Below are 23,558 nucleotides of genomic sequence, written 5' to 3' on the forward strand. Positions count from 1 at the left end.
GATCCCCTTAAATTCCTCTCTCATGGGGTGCCTGGGTGGCTCAGTCGGTTAAGTGTCCGACTTCAGCTTAGGTCATGATCTCATGGCTTGTGGGTTCGAGCCCCACGTCGGGCTCTGTGCCGACAGCTCAGAGCCTGGAGCCTGCTTCAGATTGTGTCTCCCTCTCTCTCTGCCCCTCCCCCACTCATGCGCTCGCTCTCTCTCAAAAATAAATTTTAAAAAACATAAAAAAAATTAAAAAAACTCCCCTTTATGATGTTCACTGCTTTGTACTGGGGCAGATCTAGTAAAAACTTCTGTAGGTCCTGAAGTTTAAGTAATTTCAGGGGAACCTCTTTAGGAAAAATAGTTGAAAGTGATTAATCAAAATTAGATAAGAAAATGCATATTTATTTAGAATAAAGAAATCACAACCAAATCAAATTTTAACAAGTTAACAAATGTAATAATTATTATAAAATCTGGAAAAATAACATTTTCATTCAGTAACTGCCTATTGGAGTTACTTAATTATAGTATTTTCTGTAGAGAAAATGGAAATATAATTCAGTCTTCTGTAATGGCTGGTCACATTTTTTATTGCTGGTAATTGGAATGAATAGAATGTACAACTTCACCTATAGATGGACTCACTCTTTATAGTGCTGCCACCAGGTTGTGCCTCATTTTGTGCAATTACCAACAAAAAGAAAAATTGGTGCACGTATAAGTATATAACTGCTTATGCTGTGTCGTTAGGAGTATTCCCGACCAGGCACTTTTGAGAACGACGCCCTCCATTCACAGCTTTACATGTCTGATTAGAAGAATTCTCCACAGACTATTTTCTTGCCTCATGTACACCTCAAACTCTGGTGTCTCCTCCAGGACCCACCTACTTCCTGGGCTGAGTGCCACCCGGCATGTTCCTGTCACGGTAAAGCCTCTGTTCTACACCATCAAGCCATGAACCCAACGAATCAGCACAGGGGTAGTAAGATGTTTCTAGAAATCACACCTCCACGAGTGCAGCTGGCAATCAGGTCATTCTGAAATGAAGTATTTATGATCCCATACGTATATTTCAATAAACTCAGCTAAACGTGTCCTTCGTACAATTCGTTTGCTGGGACTCAAAAATGTCCTTGGGCATTTCAACAGTAGGGGAAGTAAGACAGGAAAAAGACAGTTTAACTGAAGTTTTTTTTTTTTTTTTCTTAATTCTCACTTTTGCAAAGTTTACCAAAATGTATGAGCACATAAGTATGTTCATAGGGTTTCTCCTAGAGCATCAGAAGGGGCCCATGTAAGTGAGGGGCACTGACACTGGAGTTTCATTCACTTCATGCTAAATCTGCCTCTGATTTAACTTTGCATTGTAGTAACTTATGTCCTCATCCAATTATACCTTCTACATTGGACAGCATTTTTACATTTCCAGGGTCTGATACAGCTCTTTTCAAACAGAAGCAACTCAGTGAACAGTGTGGCATTAACTAAGTAATTCATATACATTAATGGGCAAGTTAGAAGAACCTGATCTCTCTCCCAACATGACTCGAGGGTACAGAGGAATATTCCAGGCTGTGCCCCCTCCGTGAGGAAGTCAGTCAGTAGCTTTGGTCTTGAGTTTCTCTAGAACCACAGGGCTTCTTCCACCGTCTCCAGGAAGTCACAGGCTTCTTGGTGAGGATTTCTGGAAGGATCATAAGCACTTTAAATAATAAGCTTTTTACTATAATTTAAAACTGATTACAGTAAGAGATTGGTTAATTAAATTGTGATACATCTGAAAAATGGAATTGTATATTAAAATGGGTGACACAGAACTATGACTTTTGAAATGGTAAAAACATCCAGGGTATACTATTAAGTGAGGAAAAAAAGCTCCACTACAAAATCACCAGTGGAAAGCTCTCCAAACAGCACCTTGTCCTTTACCTTGCCGGCTCAGGTAACCCCCACTATCACTCTTCTGCAACCTCAGAGAAATATCTATCCCCTCAGCTCTCACTTTCTCCCTTTCTCTACTGCCTTCCTATCCAGCTTGGATTCCAAGACCCATTACTTCAACTATCCTCTTCATATACTCTACACTCCCTTAGCCCTGTAACTATGCTTCCCCCCCCACGACCACAATATTTTTTCCTCTTCTATAAACTGCCATCTCATATAACTTTGCCTACTTTTAAAAATTAAGACTTCAGTCTTTTAGAGCAGTTCAATGTTCACAACAAAATTGAGGGGAAGCTACAGAGACTTCCCATATGCACCTGCACCCGCACATTCATTATCAGCATTCCTTCAAAAGTGGTACATTTGTTATGATTGAGAAACCTACACTGATAACCTACATTATCACCGAAGGTCCATGGTTCACATTATGGTTCTCGCTTGGTGGTGTACATCCCATAGGTTTGGACAAATATATAACGGCATGTACCTATGATTATGGTGCCATACAGAGTATTTTCACTGCCCTAAAAATCCTCAGTACTTGGCTTATTCATTCCTCACTGTCCCCCACCAAATACTTTGCCTATATTATTGAACTATTTCTTTCTTTCTTTCTTTCTTTCTTTCTTTCTTTCTTTCTTTCATTTGTAGGAATCATTATATATTCTGGCAACTGATCTTTTGTCAACTATGTGCATTGTCAACATCTTCTTTCAGTCTGTGTTTTATCTTAACTTTATAGTATCTTTTTTATAAAGGAGTTCAATATTTTAAAGGAGTCAAATTTATCAATTTTGTCCTTGACTTCTTTTGTATGTTAAGAACTCTCTTTCCATCTGCAAATTTTAATGACATTTTTAATACTATGTTCTGAATTTTTAGAATCCTGCTCTACACATTTAGTATTTAACTCAGCCTAGGGAATGAGCAAAGAATTAAGGTTTATCTTTTTCCATATTGATAACTAATTTCCCACCACCATTTTATTATGCCACTCATCAGTAATACAGCTCCTGACAAATATTAAGTGTCACTGTATGCATGAGACTGAGCTCTGTATCCTATTCCATTGGGCATCTTGTCTATCCCTGTGCCAAAACTGTATTAATCAGTATAATTAAAAAAATGTTTAATGTTTATTTATTTTTGAGAGAGAGAGAGTGCGCATGAGCGGAGGAGGGACAGAGAGAGGGAGATACAGAATCTGTCTGAGCTGTCAGCACAGAGACCGACACGGGGCTTGAACTCATAGACCATGAGATCATGACCTGAGCCGAAGCATTGAACCGACTGAACCACCCAGGTGCAGTATACTTAATCAGTATAATTTTGTCAAAAGCATTGATCTCTTTCCCACCTTGTTCTTTAAATGTATTTTGGCTATTCTTGTTCTTTTCTCTACCATATGAACATTAAGGCCATTTATCAAGTTCTATATAAAACTTGGATGATATTTTAAATGGAATTGGATTCTACATTGAATTTATAAATTAATTTGTAAACAATTGCCTTCTTTATTATAATAAATCTCCCAATCCAAAAACATGTATTCCTCCAATTATTTGAGACTCTTCCATTTATTTGAGATTCCCATTACTTCAATGATGCTTTATTTTCTTTTTAATTGTCTTGTATGTCTCTGTTGGATTTGTTCTTAGGTAAATTATAGTTTTTGTTGTCATTAGAAAAAATATGTTTTATGTGATGATTCTCTAATGGATTATTTGGAATGTTATTAATTATGCTAAGCTTATCCAAAAATTTGGACCAAGTTTCAAATTACTTTTAGAATTTTTATTGATTTACTATTAGAAATAATATTACATTTAGGTTTTATATGTGTATAAATACATTTCAGGTCTTTACAATTCTTGTACCTCTTATGTTTTTGTTCGTCTATTAGATTGTCTAGAACAGCTAGTACACTCTTGAATAGAAGTGGTGACATAAAATATATTTATTTGGTCCCTGACATTAATGAAACCACATTTAAAGTTTCATCAATATGCATGATTATTGTACATTTTGAATATTAAGTTTTCTGCTCCTAGTTTGCTAAGATTTTTAAAAATCATCATGAATTGATTTTTTTAACATGTGCTTTTTCTGGAATTACTGAGATAATCATAGAGATTTTCTTAATCTCTTAATGTAGTTACATCAAAAAATTTTAGAATTCCTTCTGAAGTCACCCATCCATTTCTGAGATGAACTCAACTTAAACATAAATACTGCTGAAGTTGATTTGTTACTATTTTGTTTAGAATGTTTTCCTGCTGTGGTCATAAATGAAATGGATCTATAGTTTTCTTTTATTACATTTTCCCTGATCTCCACAGCACACTAGGTTTTAAAATGAGCTAAGTAGCTTTTCCTCTTCTCCAATTCCCTGAAATAATGTATGCAAGTTGGAGATTATCTGCACCTTAAAGATATAGCACTCTGCCATAAAATCATCAGTACCCGATGTCTCTTTGGTAGGGGAAGACAGTTTTGTTTACCAATTTAATCTTTTTTAATGACTATTAGACTATTCATGTTGTCCAATTTTTCATCTGGCTAATTTTTGTGATTCTATTTAAAGAAAATTTTAATCTAACTATTTAAATTCAGAGCATAAATTTGTTCAGAGCAATCATTTATGTTTTTAAAAAATCTTGACCTGTCAGTAGTTTTTTCAAAACATCAGTTTCTGGATCTGTTTATCCTCGCTACTGTTCCTTTGTGTTTTACTTAATTTTTATAAAATTATTTCTTTTCTTTTATACTTCCTGGCTTCATTTTACAGCTTTCTTCTAGTGTCTTAACCCAATCACTGGCTTATTTTAAATTTATACTTTTTTATAAAGTTATTTTTGTGCTATACCTTCACTGCTAAGTGTCATAGCTTTAGCAATTTATTATGTAGTATGTTCTTTCCTGTTTAGCACTAACTGTAATTTCTAGTGTGATTTCCTCTTCAGCTTATGTTATTTAAGTTTCCAAGCATATTTTCCCCATCTTTATATTGTTGACTTCTAATTTCATTCAGGTAAGAGAATTTCTCTATATCTTAACAATTCTTTAAAATTCTGGGGCGCCTGGGTGGCTCAGTCGGTTGAGCGTCCGACTTTGGCTCAGGTCATGATCTCAAGGTCTGTGAGTTCGAGCCCCATGTCGGGCTCTGTGCTGACAGCTCAGAGCCTGGAGCCTGCTTCAGATTCGGGGTCTCTCTCTCTTTCGCTGTCCCTCCCCCGCTCATTCTCTCTCCCTCTCTCTCTCTCTGTCAAAAATAAATAAACATTTAAAAAATTAAAAAAAAATAAACTTACTGTTTCCTTTGTTATTTCGTACATAATTAATAAGGAGAAATATTCTAAAGTTTGTGAAAAGAAAGTGTACTTTCTATGGAAGGATGTATATAGCACTGTATATAAAACTATCAGCTCAACCATATTAATTTTGTGTTTTATGATAGAAAAATGACTTGTTCACACTGTTTGTAAGCAAAGATACATTCTCTAGTATTATAGGTGAGAGCAAATCCTGCAGTGAATATGGAGGAAGTGAGGAAATAAAGGTGCCAGAGCAGCTCTTACATGCAACTTTTAGGGTTTGTTATTTTATACTGTGGTTGGTTACACTTAACAATTCACCTAAACCTTATGTGGTGACTTCTAGTATAGCACTAAAAGAGAATTCCAAAACCCATCTGAAGAAAGAATGTGGTTTGAAGTTTCTCAATCTAAATCAGCCTTGGAAATGTATCTCTGTCTCTAATGCACAGGGTGCAAAACTTTATACAGCTTGTGTGGTGGGTGGAATGATGACCCCCTCAGAGATTCCACGTGCTAGTCCTGGAATCTCTGATTATGTTACCTTACATGGCAAAAGGGACTTTGCAGGCATGACTAAGTTAAGGATTTTGATATGGAGAGAAGATCCTGATTATCTGCACAGAACTAATGTAATCACAAGAGTTCTTAGAAGTGAAAAAGAAAGGCAAGATATGGGGCGCCTGGGTGGCTCAGTAGGTTAAGCGTCCGACTTTGGCTCAGGTCATGATCTCGCGGTTTGTGAGTTTGAGCCGCGCATCGGGCTGTGGGCTGACACCTCAGAGCCTGGAGCCTGCTTGGGATTCTGTGTTTCCCCCTCTCTCTGACCCTCCCCTGCTCATGCTTTGTCTCTCTCTGTCTCAAAAATAAATAAAAACATTAAAAATAATAATAATAAAAAAGAAAGGCAAGATAGAGAGAGTTTTACAGATGTCAGGCAACTGGTTTCGAAGATGGAGGAAGGTGCCACGAACCAAGGCATGCATGTGGTCTCTAGAAGCCGCAAAGTGCAAAGAAATGGGTTTTCTCCTAGAGCCTCCAGAGGGAACACAGCCCTGTTGACACCTTGATTTTAGCCCAGTGGGAGCCATTTCAGTCAGAATATTTCCCCCCTTTACATTCGTTTTGTAGGTTATTACAATTTAATATTTTCCACTATATCTTCTATTTTCCTTACTAGTTTTTGTCAGCTGGATCTATTCATTTCTTATAAAGGTTTATTAAAATCTTCAACTAGGATTATAAATTTGTCAATTGATCCCTGTAATTATGTCAATTTTTGCTTTGCATATTTTGATGCTAGGTCTCGAGCTAATTCGTGATTGGTTTGGTTTTTTGGTGGATTGTTCCTCTATTATTATGTAATCTCCCATTTACCCCTTTCAGTGCCTTTTGCCCTTAATTCAGTTTGACTTCTATTAATGTAGGACAAGTGTAGCAGAATATGCACACCTTGCCCAACGCATGTCACTTCAGCGCTCACCTCTATGTGTAAAGACTGCTTGTAAGAAACTGTGACTTTGTGCTCAAGGGCTTTTTTTTTTTTCTTAGCCTTGGTAGAACACTCTACTTATCCAAAAGGCAAGCCAGGAGAGCCAGAGAGTTAATGTCCCCAGGGTCACCACTCAACAATGATGGTCCAAGAGTTGGTCAATAAATACTCAAGCTTCCTTGCTCCTCAGGTGAATGTCTCTGAGGCACATTCTGCTCTGTCTTCCATAGTTCCTCAGGGGACTGTTCTCCAGTTTCCCATAGTGGTAAGTGGCTGATAACACATCTTTGATCAATTGGCTTCTTCTCTTCCCTTTCTCATGTCACCACTTCCCTGCAGGTGTTTCCTGAGACACAGCACCCTCCCCTCCAAAATGAACTACCTGCACTTGAATCCTTGTGTCCAGGGGTGCCAGCTAGCTTCCCTTCGGTTACTATACTTGTAAGTATATATTTCCCCACCCTTCATCATAAGTCCTTTATGTGCTTTAAGGCTCTTCTCTTACGAGAAGTATATAGCTGGCTTAAAAAAAAAAAGTCCAATCTGGAAATTTTTGACTGTTAAAACTTTGATCCAGAGGTCAACCAACTCCTTCCATTGGCCAAATCCAGCTGGCAATCTGTGGATGGCTTGCTAAGAATGGTTTTTTAGGTCTTTAAAGGACTGAAGAAAGTATATGTGACCCACAACACCTAAAACATTTATTATTTGGTCCTTTGCAGAAAAAGGTTGCCAACTCCTGGTTAAATCCACTCTTAGCTATTGTGATTGTTGATATATAGCATATATTTCTAACATTCATAATTTTAATTTACTCTCATTTCCTTTGCAGGTTCCCTTTTCTCTGTCTTCTGTTGGATTGATAACGTTTTTGATCTTCCTGTTTCTCCCTTCTGCTTGTTCAGAAGCTATAGATTCTGGGGCACCTGAGTGGCTCAGTTGGTTAAGTGTCCGACTTCGGCTCAGGTCATGATCTCACGGTTTGTTAGTTCGAGCCCTGTGTCAGGATCTGTGCTGACAGCTTGGAGCCTGGAGCTGCTTCGGATTCTGTGTCTCCTCTCTCTCTGCTGCTCCCCTGCTCACACTCTGTCTCTCTCTCTCTCAAAAGTAAATAATAAACATTAAAAAATTAAAAAAAAGAAGCTATAGATTCTATCCTTTTGGTGATTACCACTAAACTTTAAAAATATATTCCTACCTATAATGTCTTTTTAAAGTTAAGTTGTTCAGCATTTTAACCTTCTCCCACTGAACACTTCATATTGTTGTTTAAAGCTTCAGTTTTTTATCTTTTATAACCCTAAAAACTTTTCTAGCAGTCAGTTGTTAATATACTATCTTTTATTTCTACCAACATCTGTGTTCATCATTATCCTGTGTTCTAAACCTTCCCTCTGGGTTCATTTCTTTTTTCTTTTTAAGTACATACTACGTTGAGAGTCTATTGGTTGGTTAATTGTCTAAATCTTTGTAATTAGAAAAGTGCCTATTTATCCATTTTAAATAGTTTTGCTGAAGATAAAATGCTAGATTGACAGTTAATTTCTCTCAGGGTCATGCAGACATTACTGTCTTCTCACAGCTATTGTAGTAATGACAGTCTTCTGTCAGTCTATCAAGTGCTCCTCTGCATGGAATCTTTTATCCCTGAAAGCTTTTAAGGCTTTTCTCTTTAGTCTTGATGTTCTTCAACTTCACTATGTTGTATACTCATTTTCATTTATCTCACCTGCTACTAGTGTACTCTGTATCTGAGCGTTTGTGCTGTCGTCCAATCCTGGAAAATCTCGGCTCCTTTTTCTTCAAATGTTGCTTCTCTCTTCCCCTTTTCTTCACTCCTATTAGGCAGATAGCGGAGGACAGTGTCACTCCTTATCAAAATCCCTACTATTGATCACGAGGTTGTACAAGGAATGCTTGTCCATCATTCCAAATGGAAAATTAAGATAAAATATAAATAGCGAAGTGCTGAGCTCTTATTTTTGTAAAGCAAAATCCTAGTTCAGAAATGCATCGAGTCACGTTCTTTAAGCCACAGGCATTTAGACTACAGGATTATTGCAAAATCCTGTTTATTATACTGCAAGGCTAAAATTAAAATCACACACTGAATAAACTAAAAATCAGAAAGAGTCATGAAAACTGAAATTTATAAGCGACAATGACATGACTGTCAAAGTCTATGATTTCAAAGTCGTTATGTGAATTCTTTAATAAGGTCGTTAACAAACCTGTTGGTACATGTGTATGGTACGATAGCACGTATCTATTCCACTGTGTGCATGCATATTATAATTCTCCAGTAAAATAACATCCTGCAGCAGCCCTTGCCTGCTTAAGTTTTCTACATGATGATCATGTTTTCATAACCATTTTCTACACAATAATTATCACCATCTGATAGCTGTCTTCTTCTAAAATATCAACTCCTTGAAGTGGAGGCTTAGTTCTTTTCTGCCCATTACTGTATTACCTGGAACACATACCCCCTTGCGCACAGTTAACTTCATACTTGTTGAATGAACCGTAAGTTCATATATTTTTACATGGTCCAGATTTCGAGTCAAAATGAAGCAAGAGAATTTTGATAAACATGTAAACTAGAGCCCTGTCGTTGTGCTGTAGGCCCAGCGGATCACAGAGATGAAGGAGGCAGGAAAAACTTTGGGCAATGCCAGCACTCGGACCATGCCAACAGTGCGCTGGTTCTGGTCACAGCTGAGGTGAACCGTGGGAGGTCAGGAGAGTCAGAAAGCTTGGCCAAATGGCCGAGAGCTTATTAAGTCGCCCGGCGTCAAGCCTAGATGCCTAGATAGGAGTGTGTCAGCATCCAGTAAATGGCTGTTCTCACGGAAACACAGTGTACAGGATGCACCCTTCGAGAGATCCCACTCAGGTTTGAACACCTTAACGTGGCAGGAAAGGGCCGTCACAGTCATCACTCCACCTTCGTCTTACTCCCTGCTCCACCCACTGAGAACTAATCACAGTTCTCTGTGAATTGGATCTTCCTGTTTCTCACGGGCTTTGACCTCCACCTCTTCTCCTGCACTGAATATTTTACCTTCCCCCCCCCACCCCCATGTCTCCTGCCTATCTCCTACTTTTCCTTTAGGTCTTTGCCTAAACATGGGAACTCACAGCAAGTGTTTTCTGCTCTCCAAGATCAGGTATACACGCTTGCCCCCTCCCCAAGTAGCATTTATCATACAGCTTTGAAATTGCTCTTTATGGTTATCTCCCCAGTAGGGACTGGGTGATGCTCACAGATGTACCCCAGCACCTAGCACAACAACTGACCCATAGAGTGTAGTCAGTAAGTGGTTAGTGAATAAATGACAAGGAAGTGATCGCAGAATGAATGAATATGGACAGTTCCAAGAAGCCAGATGAGCCATAGGCAGCCGAAGCAGGCATGGTTGTATGGTTGGTTAAGTCTCAAACCCACCAAAGAAGAGTATATGTTTGGCTCAGGAGTCAAGGACTTTTGGAGGAGACTGGGAGGCCTCACAGTCTTAATCACAGCTGAGCTGTATTAAGCAAGGTTAGGTCAAAGGCAGGGTAAAACCATCAAGCAGCTGGAGCTTGGTCTATGGAAATTTCAGCCTTTCCTTTCTGATGCCTTTGCCAATTCCTGCCGTAGCAGTTTCTTATTTAAGCTGACTCCAGACACCGAATTCCCTCCTACTCTTTCTCCTTTCCACACTACTAGCTCTCTAGCCATCTTATCTGTGAAATCTTAGGCACTGACTGATAAAGAATCAGTCATGAATATTTTAACTGCAGGATGTTCTCAGAAACCGTGGCATCATGGCCCACAGGAAGCTACCCACTCTGCTGCTAGTCAGATGGGCACGGGCCTCATCACTCCCTAAATGGAGGATCAGAGAACCCCTTAGAAAGACACAAAATCAGCCTGACAGAGGCACTGAGGTGTTGAAAAGAGGAAGCTCCTCCTCTAATTTCAGGGGGTTGGATCTGATCTTTAATGATGCACAAACCATATGTATACATTTTCTACCAATTGGAATCTATTCTTACTCTTGAGACAGCTGTTCTCTGGGCATTGGTCCCTATAATGGAAGGGAAACCTTGAGATATATCTTCTCAAACCTACATCCTCAGAAATCTATACTGATACTTTAATAAATGGACACGTTTCTCCTCCAAGAACCCCTCTGTGACAAAAGTATGTTTGGGTATAGCCTAATGCACTCATAATAAATATATACAGCCATGAAACAGGGCAAGAGTCCTGGTAGCCTGTTATTTACAGTAATTGTAGATTGTGAGTGGACATTTTAAAGAGAAGCTTACAAGTTAGTTGTACTTTCTGGTAGTAATTACCTCCCACAAACATGACTCACTTCGGCAGTTTAAATGCAAGAGTTGGGTGTCCCAAAATCAACAGTCTTATAAATAAATCTCTGAATCATGAACTGAATGCATAAATGTTTAAATATTTCTCCCTGATCTCAAAGACAGATTTAGATTTAAGACTTTATGCATTAAAATACTGTAAGGGGAAAAAAAAAAGCACAAAGATTATGCAAGTCTTTGTGGACTGGGGTAAAGCTTTTTGCACTTTGGAAGTCATCATCCTCTCAGGAAGACCAAAACTCCAGCAACCACAATGTTGGGTGTATGTTTTCTTCAATCCAGGAGGGAAGGCTGCTTTTTTATTTGTGCTAACGTAGCCCATTTGTTTCACTCACAGGGTAGACTTTTATGGTAATACAGCAACCTTAATGCTGTTGGGTGGGACAGCCCAGGAGTCTCAGGGGCAATAGGACATGTAACTGAAGAAATGTGGCTGTGTTGACTAGGAATGGCGAAGAAAGAACAATCCATGCCAGAATGAGATATTCATTTTCTTGGAATGCTCACTCGAAGGCATTGTGTATCTCAATAAGCATTGGCTTTCCAATTCATGAAACGTATTTTTTTACATTAAAAAAAGCACACTTTGAAAGTATTAACGGAAATTTAGGCACTGACATCATCCACCTACTTGATTCATTTTTTGGTTAAGTCCTAAAGTTTTATTTGAAAGTGTAACTATCTTAGAATTCTCTGTTCTTTTCTCATTATATGCATGTATTTAGCATGTGGTATTAATCGCCCACGTGGGTCTAAGAGTAAAATATGTAGTCTGAACTCTGTCATCTGACAGATGAGCTTGAGGTATGAACTCACATGTCAATATATATACAGTTCTTTTTTCCTTGTTCAAGACTGCTATGTGGCAGCCACTGAATCCTACAGAATGTGCAGCATCAGTGCAGCATTCCACTTCTGCAGAAATTCTTTTCTTTCAATATGAAATTTATTGTCAAATTGGTTTCCATACTGGCAATGAGAAAGAATGAAATATGGCCTTTTGTAGCAACATGGATGGAACTGGACAGCGTTATGCTAAGTGAAATTCTTTCTCAGTGTTTGCCTGAACTTGATGTCTATTTTGTTCCTAGTTATTTTCATATCTCCAGCTGCTTCTGTTGCATTCCCATCTCTTAGGTTCAGAGAAATACAGGGTTCCTCTGTGGCCAAGGGGAAAGATCCCTGCCAGAATGCTGAACTTCTCATGAAGGTTACTGAATACGACAAAATGGACCAAGTATGCCAAATAATAATGTTGGTGCACACAAATGAATAGCCAGTGGCAACGGCATTTTGTGGAGAAATTTGATATCACATAATAACACTACTACATCTAGACATGGAAGAGGAGAGTAAAATACCTCCAAGGGGCATGCAGCAATTCTGTGGTTAGACAAGGAACAACCCAAAGCTCACAGCATCCCAGGATAATCCTCAGGACAAAGAACTGGTATGGTTGCATGTATTAGGACTCCTGTGTACAGCTCAGCATCACAGGCCAGAAACTTACCACCTGGCTCTCATTAAAAGTCCTTTAAACAAGAGGGGGAAACCAGGCCCACACAGTTTATTCTCTTGGATGCACAATGATCACCTTTAATTGACTCTTGGATTCATAGCATGTCAAAAGATGGGGCAAATTCCCTTTATATATCCAAAGAGACGTTTACAGTACCCTGGAAATCTTTTCTGGCATAAGGAGAGTTTAAGTTTGAATGGAAAAAAGGGTACTATTTTGGAGGACATTCATCACATGCCCATTCTCAAATCATTTTTTAGCAAGAGTAATTTACTGCTAAGGACAGAGCTCTACGGGACCTTAACAGGCATCTGGGGAGAAGAGAGGTCGCCTTGAGGCAGATCATAAATTACTGGGGTGAAGGCAGAGGAAGCACACTGACCCTCCAATCCTAAGCTCCTTGGCCACAGAACAAGTGAGTTCTCATCCTCAAAGGCAGTAGCAAATCCTTTATGAATTTAAAAATAGTACCAAACTGTCTGCATTTTCTCTGTAGCTAAGGGAGGCTACCTCACAAGGACTTGTGGTTACATCATTAACACACAAAAAAATTAATAAATTTGTTAATTTGATCCTGATGGAGACAAATCAAAGAGAATGTAAGAACATGACTTTAGGAATAAGTGGGGTAACTCTCTTTTGCAAATGTTACTGCTATGTTCCAAAACAGGAAAATTGGGTAATACAAACATGTTAACTTACCCCCGATTTTCTTTCTCTCAGGATCTCCTCAGATGCTCCCAGCTTCACCTACGGTCTAGCTTCACTGACTGTCCTGTGTTGGCTTTGCTTGGGCTCTCTCCAGGGCTTCTGTCTGATACCTGGGCATGACACACCATGGGACCCACTGAGCGCTGCTGGGTTATGTTCAAGCCTGAAGCATGTGGAATAGACTCCCAGTTCAGTGTAGTGATATCTTAACCAATGAGATATGAGGGCTGGGATGCGAAATCTTTTCCCTTCTTCCCCCTGGATTGACTGGTTTGAGATACAACTTCCCAGAAGGTAGTACCACATGTGAGGTTGAACAGTTAGTTGCACAGAGCAGCAGCAGACTGGGTGACACCTTCTTGCATGGGCTCCCTCTCCTTCCTTGCACCATTCCCTTGTCCCTCACAATGTCCCTCAGAGTTGCACTCCCTAATATGCTTAAGTCCTTTGTCTTGGCTTCTACTTTCTGGAGAAGCCAGGCTTAGCCACACTTTTCCAGGAAAAATATTATTCTGCAGTTAATTTGGAAGAATAAGCCATCACAAATAGTGTTTAATTCCTTTATTAAATATAAACATGATAAAGGAGCAGCCCAATCAAATATTAAAACATATTGTAAATCTGCAATGATTAAATCAGTATGCTCCTCGTAGAAGGAGAGCTAGGCAGAAAACTCAATTATGTAGAGTAACTCAGAAATAGATGCCTACTGTGTGTCTGGACCTATACTATGCATCCTCAGTGAATGATCTCACTTAATCCTCACTACAGACCTGTGTAGTAGGTATCATTTATGTCATCAATTTCTAAATTAAAACAAACTCAAGGCCTAGAAACTGTCCCCCAGTCACCCAACGAGTATGTTGCAGAGACAGGGTTTGAACTTTTTAATAATAGAAAAATATATTTGGTAATACTTGGCGAAAAATAAGTATATACAATTATGTATATAATCCATAGATAATAAAACATTAAAATGCATAGATTAAAAAGCTTAGAAAATTCAGAGTCCTAATTTTTTTTTTTCTAGATTGGGGTTGAAGACAACATTTTTCTTTATAATTTTTTGTACTGTGGTCGACACAATGCTGTATGTTCACTAAGCATTTCACCCTTGCTCTGGCACTCAGGAGAGCTAAGGTTCCTGGCATCCAGTAGGTATGGTCATGTGACCCGTTCTGGCCAATGGGATACAGGCAGTAGGTGCGAGCTACTGCCAGGCCTGGCCCTGGCAGGCTGCACAGGCTAGCAGGCTGTTCCAAGATCCCAAAGGACTCCAGAGCCCCAGAAGGCAGTGGGGCCACTAGAGCAAAGAGGCCAGCTAGATTCCCTAGTTACTGCTAGAAGAAGAGCAACCCAACCAGTAGGAACATGACATGAATGAGAAATAAATCTTTATTGTGTTTATTTCTCAGAGTGGTTACTGAGCTTCAGCGTTGTTTGTGTAACAGTCATTTTAATTATCTTCACAAATATATGTACTCGGCATTTTTTAAAAAGTAAAAAGTAAAAAGTAATTCAAACAAAATATAGCAGTTAGTTTTTTGCCTTAAGAACTCCAAACCTGGCCAGTGGTTTTTTTCTTTTCTTAATTCACTTAATCCTCAACTATATTCCGGGAACTCCATTCAAGGCACTTATAGTGACAACAGCAGTAGCAACAACAATAATAAACTTACTTTAGGTGTAGAGCTTCATGAATTTTGGTAATTGAATATAGTCATGTAACTACAATCAAGATCTAGAATTCCATTACCCCAAAAAGCTCCCTTGTAGTGATCACCTCCCCTGGACTCTGTCCCCAGGCAACCATGGACCTACTACTCCACACTATATTTTGCCTTGCTCAGAGTTTCACACAGATGGAATCACACAGTACCTACATTTTTGTGATTAACTTCTTTCACTTAACCAAATGGTAAGTTTCAACCATGTTTCCTATATTAATATTTTGACCCCTTTATACTGAGTTATCCATTCTTCTTATCAGGAATGGAGTGCTCTAAGACTTAGTTGGGTACCTATTGCCCAGTTAGAGACTACGTTCCTCAGGTGTGGCTGCAAAACTAAATTCAGTCCAATGAAAGGTGGGCAGAAATAATGTATGCAACTGCCAGGTCACCTCCCTAATGGCAAGTTGCTCATCCTGAATTTTTCCTTTCTGCAGCTGGAAAATTTAATAACCAGAGCAACCTTGGAAGTCATGTGGTCATGGTGGCAGAACACCCCTATTGCCCTGAATCACTCACCTATGGATTGCTACAGGGGAAATAAATATATTTCCATCTTATGTAAGCCACTGTATTTTGGATCTCTTTGTTACAGCAGCCAAGTAATTAGCCTAACAAATGTGCTCCCCACGAATCAGGGGCTATATTTTATTTCTCTTCGTAATCTCATCATGATTTAGCTCAGTGGTTTATATTGAATAAGCGTTCAGTAGCTGTTTATTGGAATGAATATCAAATAAATGAGCAAATGAATTCCGTATATGTGTAATGTTAGCACTGAGAAATATTTTAAAATTTAAAATCCCACATAGCCTTTATTTTTTAAATGACATCAAATGAAATTATGTTCTGAAAGGTTTGGCCTTGACACATTACAATATGCCTAAAACTGAAGTTGGTAATGTAAAAAGTGCAGAAAATTAAATGACTCTCAAAACTGGTACCGACACAATAAGGCTTTGATTTTTTCAGTTTTTAAAGTATCATAGAATTATAAAATAATACAGACAAGGAAAAATTATTATGGATTAACCATCTCAAGAAACTTTATATCCAAATTTATACATTTTCTTTCCAAGAAGTTATCAATCTCCATCAGTTGAAACATTGCTATAACAATTAAGTGGAAATATGTTTCATAAGAGGTAATCAAAATGAATCTAAGGGCTTGATCCCCCCACTGAAACAAACTTGATACCTTGCTGACAAAATCTGGTGAAAACGATTCATAAATCTATCCTGCATTCTTTGCAGAAATTAGCTGTGTGGAAAAATTATAATTGCTTTAAAAATGTTATTTAATTCATCTCTAGGTACTATGATTAACTTAAATAGGTAGGTCAATTTTTTTTACAGCATAAAAATCAACAGAATTTCATGTTGTTTCATAAATATGGTTTTTTAAAGGCTGTTTTGCTCTTCATGGCCAAACTATTTCTACTTCGATGTCATTCCTTCTGTTATTAAAGCTTCAGTGAAAAGCCCCCCTTTTTTATAGTATAGTATATACTATACTCTATTAGTATAGAGTCTAGATGTCAATATAGAAAACCTGAGTTTCAGGGCTTACTATTGCCAAGTGTCAGTGTCTTGTTTATATCAGAGGAGCTAAGCCAGTCCAGCTACTAGAAAATCCTGCAAAGCGTTCCCACTTGCTCTCACTCCACTTGTCTCTAAGGGTACAATTTTTTCTTAAGGTCAAACCAATTCTTAGCAACTGTAATTGTGTGTTCTCACCAGCAATTTACTTATTAAAATTAAGTACTTGTTAGAGTAAATTCTAACTCTAAAAAAATAGCAAATCAATCTCCTTCCCCAGTGAATGTTGTTTTAAATATAATGATTGATTAGCATCCTTTTAGTTTAATAAACTATAAATGGTATGTCCGCATTGCACTCACATTGATATCTCAAACTACTTACCATTCTTTCATTTAGGATAATGAAAAATCACTTAAGGCCATTTACATAGCTGGCATGTAAATTTAAAGTAGCTATTCATCACTAAAACATTACATGCAATTATTAAAATGCATTTCATTGTACAGGCATACATCACTTTATTGTGCTTCACAGATATTGTTTTGTTGTTGTTTTGTTTTATTTTTTTTTACAAATTGAAGGTCTGGGGCAACCCTGAGTAGAGCAAGTCTATTGGTGCCATTTTTCCAATAACATTTGCTCACTTCATGTCTGTGTATCACATTTTGGTAGTTCCTGCAATATTTCAAGCTTTTTCATTATTATTAATTTGTTATGGTGATCTAGGATCAGTGATCTTTGATGTTAGTATTTTAGTTACTTTGGGGCATTACAAACGATGCCCATATAAAATGGCAAGCTTAATGGATAACTATTGTGTGTTCTGACCACTCCACCCACCAGCCATTCCCCCCTCTCTTTCCCTCTCCTCAGGCCTCCCGATTCCTTGAGACACAATAATATTGAAATTAGACCAGTTAATAACCCTCCAATGGCTTCTAAGTGTTCAAGTGATAGGAAGAGTCACATGTCTCTCAGTTTAAATCAAAAGCTAGAAATGATTAAGTTTAGTGAAAAAGGCATGTCAAAAACTGAGGTAGGCCAAAAGCTAGACCTCTTGCACCAGTTAGCCAAATTATGCATACAAAGGAAAAGTTCTTAAAGGAAATTAGAAGTGTTACTCCATTGAACACACGAATGAATGATAAGAAAGTGAACTAGCTTGACTGGCTGATGGGGGAAAGTTTAAGTGGTCTGGATAGAAGATCAAACCAGCTACGACATTCAGTTGAGCCAGAGCCTAATCCAGAGTAAGGCCCTAACTCTCTTCAATTCTATGAAGGGTGAGAGAGGTGAGGAAGCTACAGAAGATAAGTTTGAAGCTCGCAGAGGTTGGTTCATGATGTTTAAGGAAAGAAGCCATGTCCATAACATAGAAGTGCAAGGTAAAGCAGCAAGTGCTGATGTAGAAGCTGCATCAAGTTATCCAGAAGATCTAGCTAAGATAACTGATGAGGGTGGCTCCACTAAACATATTCTCAGTGTAGATTAAACAGCCTTCCTTTGGAAGAAGATGCCATGTAAGACTTTAACAGCTAGAGAGAAGTCAATGCCTGGCTTCAAAGCTTCAAAGGACAGGCTGACTCTCCTGTTAGGAGCTAATGCAGATGATTGAAGCCAATGTTCATTGACTATTGTGAAAATCCTAAAGCCCTTAAAGATTATGCTAAATCTACTCTGCCTGTGCTCTATATATGGAACAACAAATCCTGGATGACAGCACATCTGTTTACAACATGGTTTACTGAATATTTTAAGCCCGCTGTTGAGGCCTGCTGCTCAGAGAAAAAAGATTCCTTTCAAAATATTATTGCTCATTGACAATGCACCTGGTCACCTAAGAGCTGTGATGGAGATACACAACAAGACTAATGTTGTTTTCATGCTTAGTACCACGACATCCATTCTGAAGTCCACGGATTAAGGAGTAATTCTGACTTTCAAGTCTTATTAAGAAATACATTTCATAAAGCTATAGCTGCCACGGTGATTCTTCTGATGGATCTGGGCAAAGTAAATTGAAAACTGAGTTATGGAAAGAAAACTTTCCTTCTGGAAAGGATTCATCATTCTAGATGTCATTAAGAACATTCATGGTTCATGTGAAAAGGTCAAATATCAACATAAACAGGAGTCTGGAAGAAGTTGATTCCAACCCTCATGGATGGCACTGAGGGGTTCAAGACTTCAGTTGGAGGAAGTCACTGCAGATGGGGTGGAAATGCCAAGAGAACTAGAATTACAAGTGGAGTCTGAAGATGGGACTTAATGGCTGCCATCCCGTGATAAAACGGGATGAGCAAAGAAAGTGGTTTCTTGAGATGGCATCTACTCCTGGTAAAGACTGCTGAAATGACAACAAAGTTTTTAGAATATGATATAAATTTAGTTGATAAAGCAGCAGCAGGGTCTGAGAGAGTTGACTCCAATTTTGAAAGAAGTTTTACTGTGAGTAAAACACTATCAAGCAGTATCGCATGCTACCGAGGAATAGTTCGTGAAAGAAAGAGTCAATAACGTGGCAAACTTCTTTGTTGTCTTATTTTAGGAACTTGTCATAGCCATCCTCACCTTCAGCAGCCAGCTTCCTGATAGCAGCCACCAACCCTGAGGCAAGACCCTCCCCCAGCAAAAAGATGATGACTCCCTGAAAGCTCAGAGGAAGGTAGCATTTTTAGCAATAAATTATTTTAAAATTTAGGTACATACATCGCCTTTTTAGACATACTACTATTGTACACTTAATAGACCATAGTATATTGTACACATAACTTTTATATGCACTGGGAAGCCAAAACATTCATTTGACACATGTTATTGGATATTCACTTTATTACAGAGGTCTGGAACCAAACCCGCCATATCTCTGAGGTATGCCTGTACTCAAAAATAGTTGTTCTAAGGTGAATTTTAAGTAGGAAGTGAGCTAAATGTATTCCCCATGTAATTTCTCCTCAAAAGCCTTAACAAACTGTTATTTGCAGAAGAATTTCAACAAATAATGACTATTTGCCCTACAATTAAAAGTAGAATGGCTGTTTGACATTTAGAATTCAAAAACGGAAAGTTCTTTTATCCACCCTGCCTACCTTCGGGATTGCATTTTTCTTACTATTTGCCTGTGGGGGACTCAGCTGCTTTTCCAACTTTGGGTCACAGTGCCTTAAAAAACTATAGTATAATTTGATAAATTACACGAAAAGGGGTTTGCCTAAGGACCTCCCTCTATTTGCCTTTGATTCTATTTGCCTCTTGGGTGGGAAAGAGGGAGAGGAGTAATTGTTGGAAGGGATGGGAATAGCAAAGATATGCTGGCAAGGGAGATATACAAGGTCAAGGTGAAAGCATCCATCTCCTGCATCTTCTAAGGCAGTGCTACTCTTGAGCTGGCTGAGAGGGACAAATTGTCCCAGGGGTAGTACACACCACCTGGAACTGACAAAAGGGATTAAGAATGATGATGGGTGGCCGTTGGCTCTCAGACTGTCATCTGTGTATCTTTATACAACCAGATGCTTTCTTGGATTGATCAGATTGATTCCAGGCCCACAGAGCAAAAGAATCATAGAACAGAGTCATAGGATGTGAAAAGTTGAAGAACTGTGGATATGACCTCCCTGATATCCAGAAGCCCAGATATTTCCCATGACTTGCCTGAATAGCACACGGGGCAAATGGCTGAACTGGGAATCCTAGCACAAAGACCCCCAGTCCATATCCCCATATGCTACACAATGTTCATAAGGTGGGTCCAATATTTAGAGTCTGTCTTTCTTCTGCATTCATGCCTAAAGCAACAGGGACAGTGGGGAAGTGAGAAGGAGATGCCTCCTGGCTCAGGCCTTCTGAGAAAGGTTTTTCTGGACTTTAAAACTCCAAGAGTGCCTGGGTGGCTCAGTCAGTTAAGTGTCCAACTGATCTCATGGTTCCTGAGATCCAGGCCCACGTCGGGCTCTGTGCTAACAATGTGGAACCTAGTTGGGACTCCCTCTCTCCCTCTGTCTCTGCCTCACTCTCCCTCAAAATAAATAAATAAAACACTTAAAAAAATCCACTCACTTCCCCTTCCCCAAATCTCCTACTCTCTTTTCTCTTTACTGCCTTTCATTTAGACAATCAAGTGTACAGAGCAGAGAAACCTTGGGGTCCATGAAAAGACAATGTAGAGATTATTGCCACTAAGGGGCTTCAGAATCATTCACTAAAGTATGCTACAATAACTCTGATAATAACATAAATTCATAAATCTAGGGGCACTTCATCCCCAAATCCCTCCTCTTAGGAAGGTAATTTATCACACCATCATTATGATAGATCTTCGTAAATGGGGCACTTCAGGAGCTCCCTCCATTTTTTCCCATAATTCCCACAGCAGTGTTTTCTTGTTGAGACCTGCACTGGCCTTACTATCAATAGGCCTGCCCACATTTATCAGTTTGCAAATCATATGAAATGTATGTCTTTTCTTAATAAACATACATGGTAATCAGTCATATTAAACATGAGAGTGTCTTAAAAATGAAATTCTTTAATACCAGTGTTTCAATGACCACTCTATCTGGGTCATCTATAGTACTCCTCTCCCCTTACAAGATTTTTAGAAATAATTTTCGTCAGGGCACCTGGATGGCTCATAGGTTAAGCATCCGATTTTTGATTTCAACTCAGGTCATGATCTCATGATTCATGAGTTCAAGTCCACATCAGCCTCTATACTGGCAGTGGAGGCTGCTTAGGATTCTCTGTCTCCCTCTCTTTCCGCCCTCCCCATGCATGCTCTCTCTTTAAATAAATACATAAATAAACTTTATTTAAAAAAAGAAATAATTTTGGTCGATTGAATGTTTTCTCTGTGTAAGCATTATTTAAAATATCTTGCATGTTAGATTCATTTATATCTTGTAATAACTTCATGTAGGCTCTGATATTATCTCATGTTATAGATAAGGAGACTGAGTTACAGAGGTTAAGTACAATGATTTGTCAAGTGCCATACCTAGTAACTAACAGAGCCAGTATCTGAACAGGGGCAGCCTGGCTTCACGTTTGTTTCCTATTAACCATGTTACACTACCTCTCTTGAGGTCAGCTAGTATGCAATAGTTGTGTGTGTGCACGTGCGTGTGTGTGTAATATGATATAGTTGAAAAGAGCACAGATTTTAAGTCAACACAATGCTGAGCTTAAACCCAGCTCCACCTCTATATGCTATTTGCTTTAAACAACTTTTAAACGACTTAGTTTTCTCACCTATAAAATGAGAACAGAAATGACTACACTGCTGAGTTAAAGAATTAAATCTGAAATCTACAGAAACGGTCTAGGTGTGTGTGACTCCTAGCAGATGCCCAGTGTAAGTTAGCACCTTCTCTTCCCTCTGTTTTGGACCCAATTATCTAATCTGGCTGATCTGGTCAGTCCATTCTCATTAATGTAAAGCTTAAGAAAAGAAGGGTTGGAGCACATTATGGAAATTATATACAGTACTTCCTTTCAGCTGATTCTTTGGCTTCCAGACTCTTAGGTGTTTCATTACTGTCAAAGCATGAAAACAATCCTCAGGAACTGTATTTTCAATGAGAAAAAGATGAGGTAGGAGGAAACAGATTGACCAGTGTGTAAAATTTTGGTACACGTTTTTGTTTCTTGTATTTATATAGTCTCAACATCTTATGTTGTTTGCCTAGGGCATTTTCCTTCCTAGGACATATGCTCAGGATCACAAGAATAACACAGCTCATCACCTCCTTCCGTGTATGTTCTTTTTTCCATTTGTTAAAAATGTTAAGAGGTTTTGACTGGTAAGAAAGGCAATGGTCCTTTTCAAACCAATCTACTTTACATTATTTTTAGTTCAAATGTCTAATGCAAAGGACTTGTGCAAAGTGTGTCCAGGTTTATCAAAACAGAACATTTTTCAGTTCCAAAATTAGGAGTGAAACCTATTGTGGCCAGCACCAAGGTGCTCAACCTTGGCTGAGCACTCCACACTCCTGGGCACAGGACAGGACAGGCTCTGTCAAGGTGAAGTTTGAGGATCTGGAAGGTGTTCAGCTCTCACAGCCCTTGGCCACAATGTGGGGATATTTCAGGAGAGCTTCAAGGGACTAAACCTTGTGTGACTGACTGGGAAAATGTACATATTGCCTGTACGATCACAAATAGAAACTTTTCTTAGGGAAAGTGTCATAAAGAACATGGATGGTCAATCTGTTTGCTTCTTCTAGAGAGGACACTCTGTGTCGCTTGTTTTAACATGTGGTGCATGTATCTGCTAGCAATCCTCTTAGTGCACTACCAACTGAAAATCATCAAAGCCTTGAGACCAAACCTAACCTTTCCATAATGTCATGGAATTGCATATGTGGAAAATGCATCATCCCAGTCCCTGCCTCCCTCCACACAGTGAGTATTTAACATATTCGGGGCAGAGTATTGTCTATGTGCTTCTGCAGTGTCTTCAAGGAAATACTCTCTAATGTTTGGTGACCCAACATTGATCTTGCACATATTGTGTTTTAGGATGGGTGAGTGAATTGGAGTCATAAGTAGAAAAAAAGGACATGGAAGGAAAGACAAGAACGCCTTTGCTGAAGTTGCACAATACAGAGAGCATGGATTTTAAAGACAGAGAAGGTGGTTTCAGCTCTGTTACTTGCTAGTTCTGTCACCTTTTACAAGTAATTTAACCTCTGAGCCTCCCTTTCTTCATCTGTAAAATGGGGATAGTACTAGTCTTACATGAATTGGATTACACATAGTGATAAAGATCTATTATTACTGAGTACTGATCATATACAGCATTTGGTCCCAGCACTTTATGTGTTATAACTCATTTAGCAATCAAAACAATTCTAAGGAACAGATTTTATTGCAATCTTGACTTTTCAGTGAGGGACTGAAGCACCATCATTGACAGAGTAGGCCATTACTAT

At 38.7% G+C, this 23,558-nt stretch overlaps 1 long non-coding RNA gene across 1 annotated transcript in view; it reads right to left on the reverse strand.

Moving 5' to 3' along the window:
* Positions 1-374: 374 nt before the first annotated feature.
* Positions 375-23,558, reverse strand: part of LOC125918672 (uncharacterized) — a 68,626-nt gene continuing 45,442 nt past the window's right edge. The window contains exons 2-4 of the long non-coding RNA XR_007456550.1: positions 13,343-13,461; positions 8,471-8,579; positions 375-1,675 (exon numbers count right to left, since the gene is read on the reverse strand). This is a non-coding gene — a long non-coding RNA (uncharacterized LOC125918672). The remainder of the gene's footprint in view (positions 1,676-8,470; positions 8,580-13,342; positions 13,462-23,558) is intronic.

This window comes from Panthera uncia, chromosome B4, assembly GCF_023721935.1.
Source record: "Panthera uncia isolate 11264 chromosome B4, Puncia_PCG_1.0, whole genome shotgun sequence".
Lineage (NCBI taxonomy): Eukaryota > Metazoa > Chordata > Mammalia > Carnivora > Felidae > Panthera > Panthera uncia.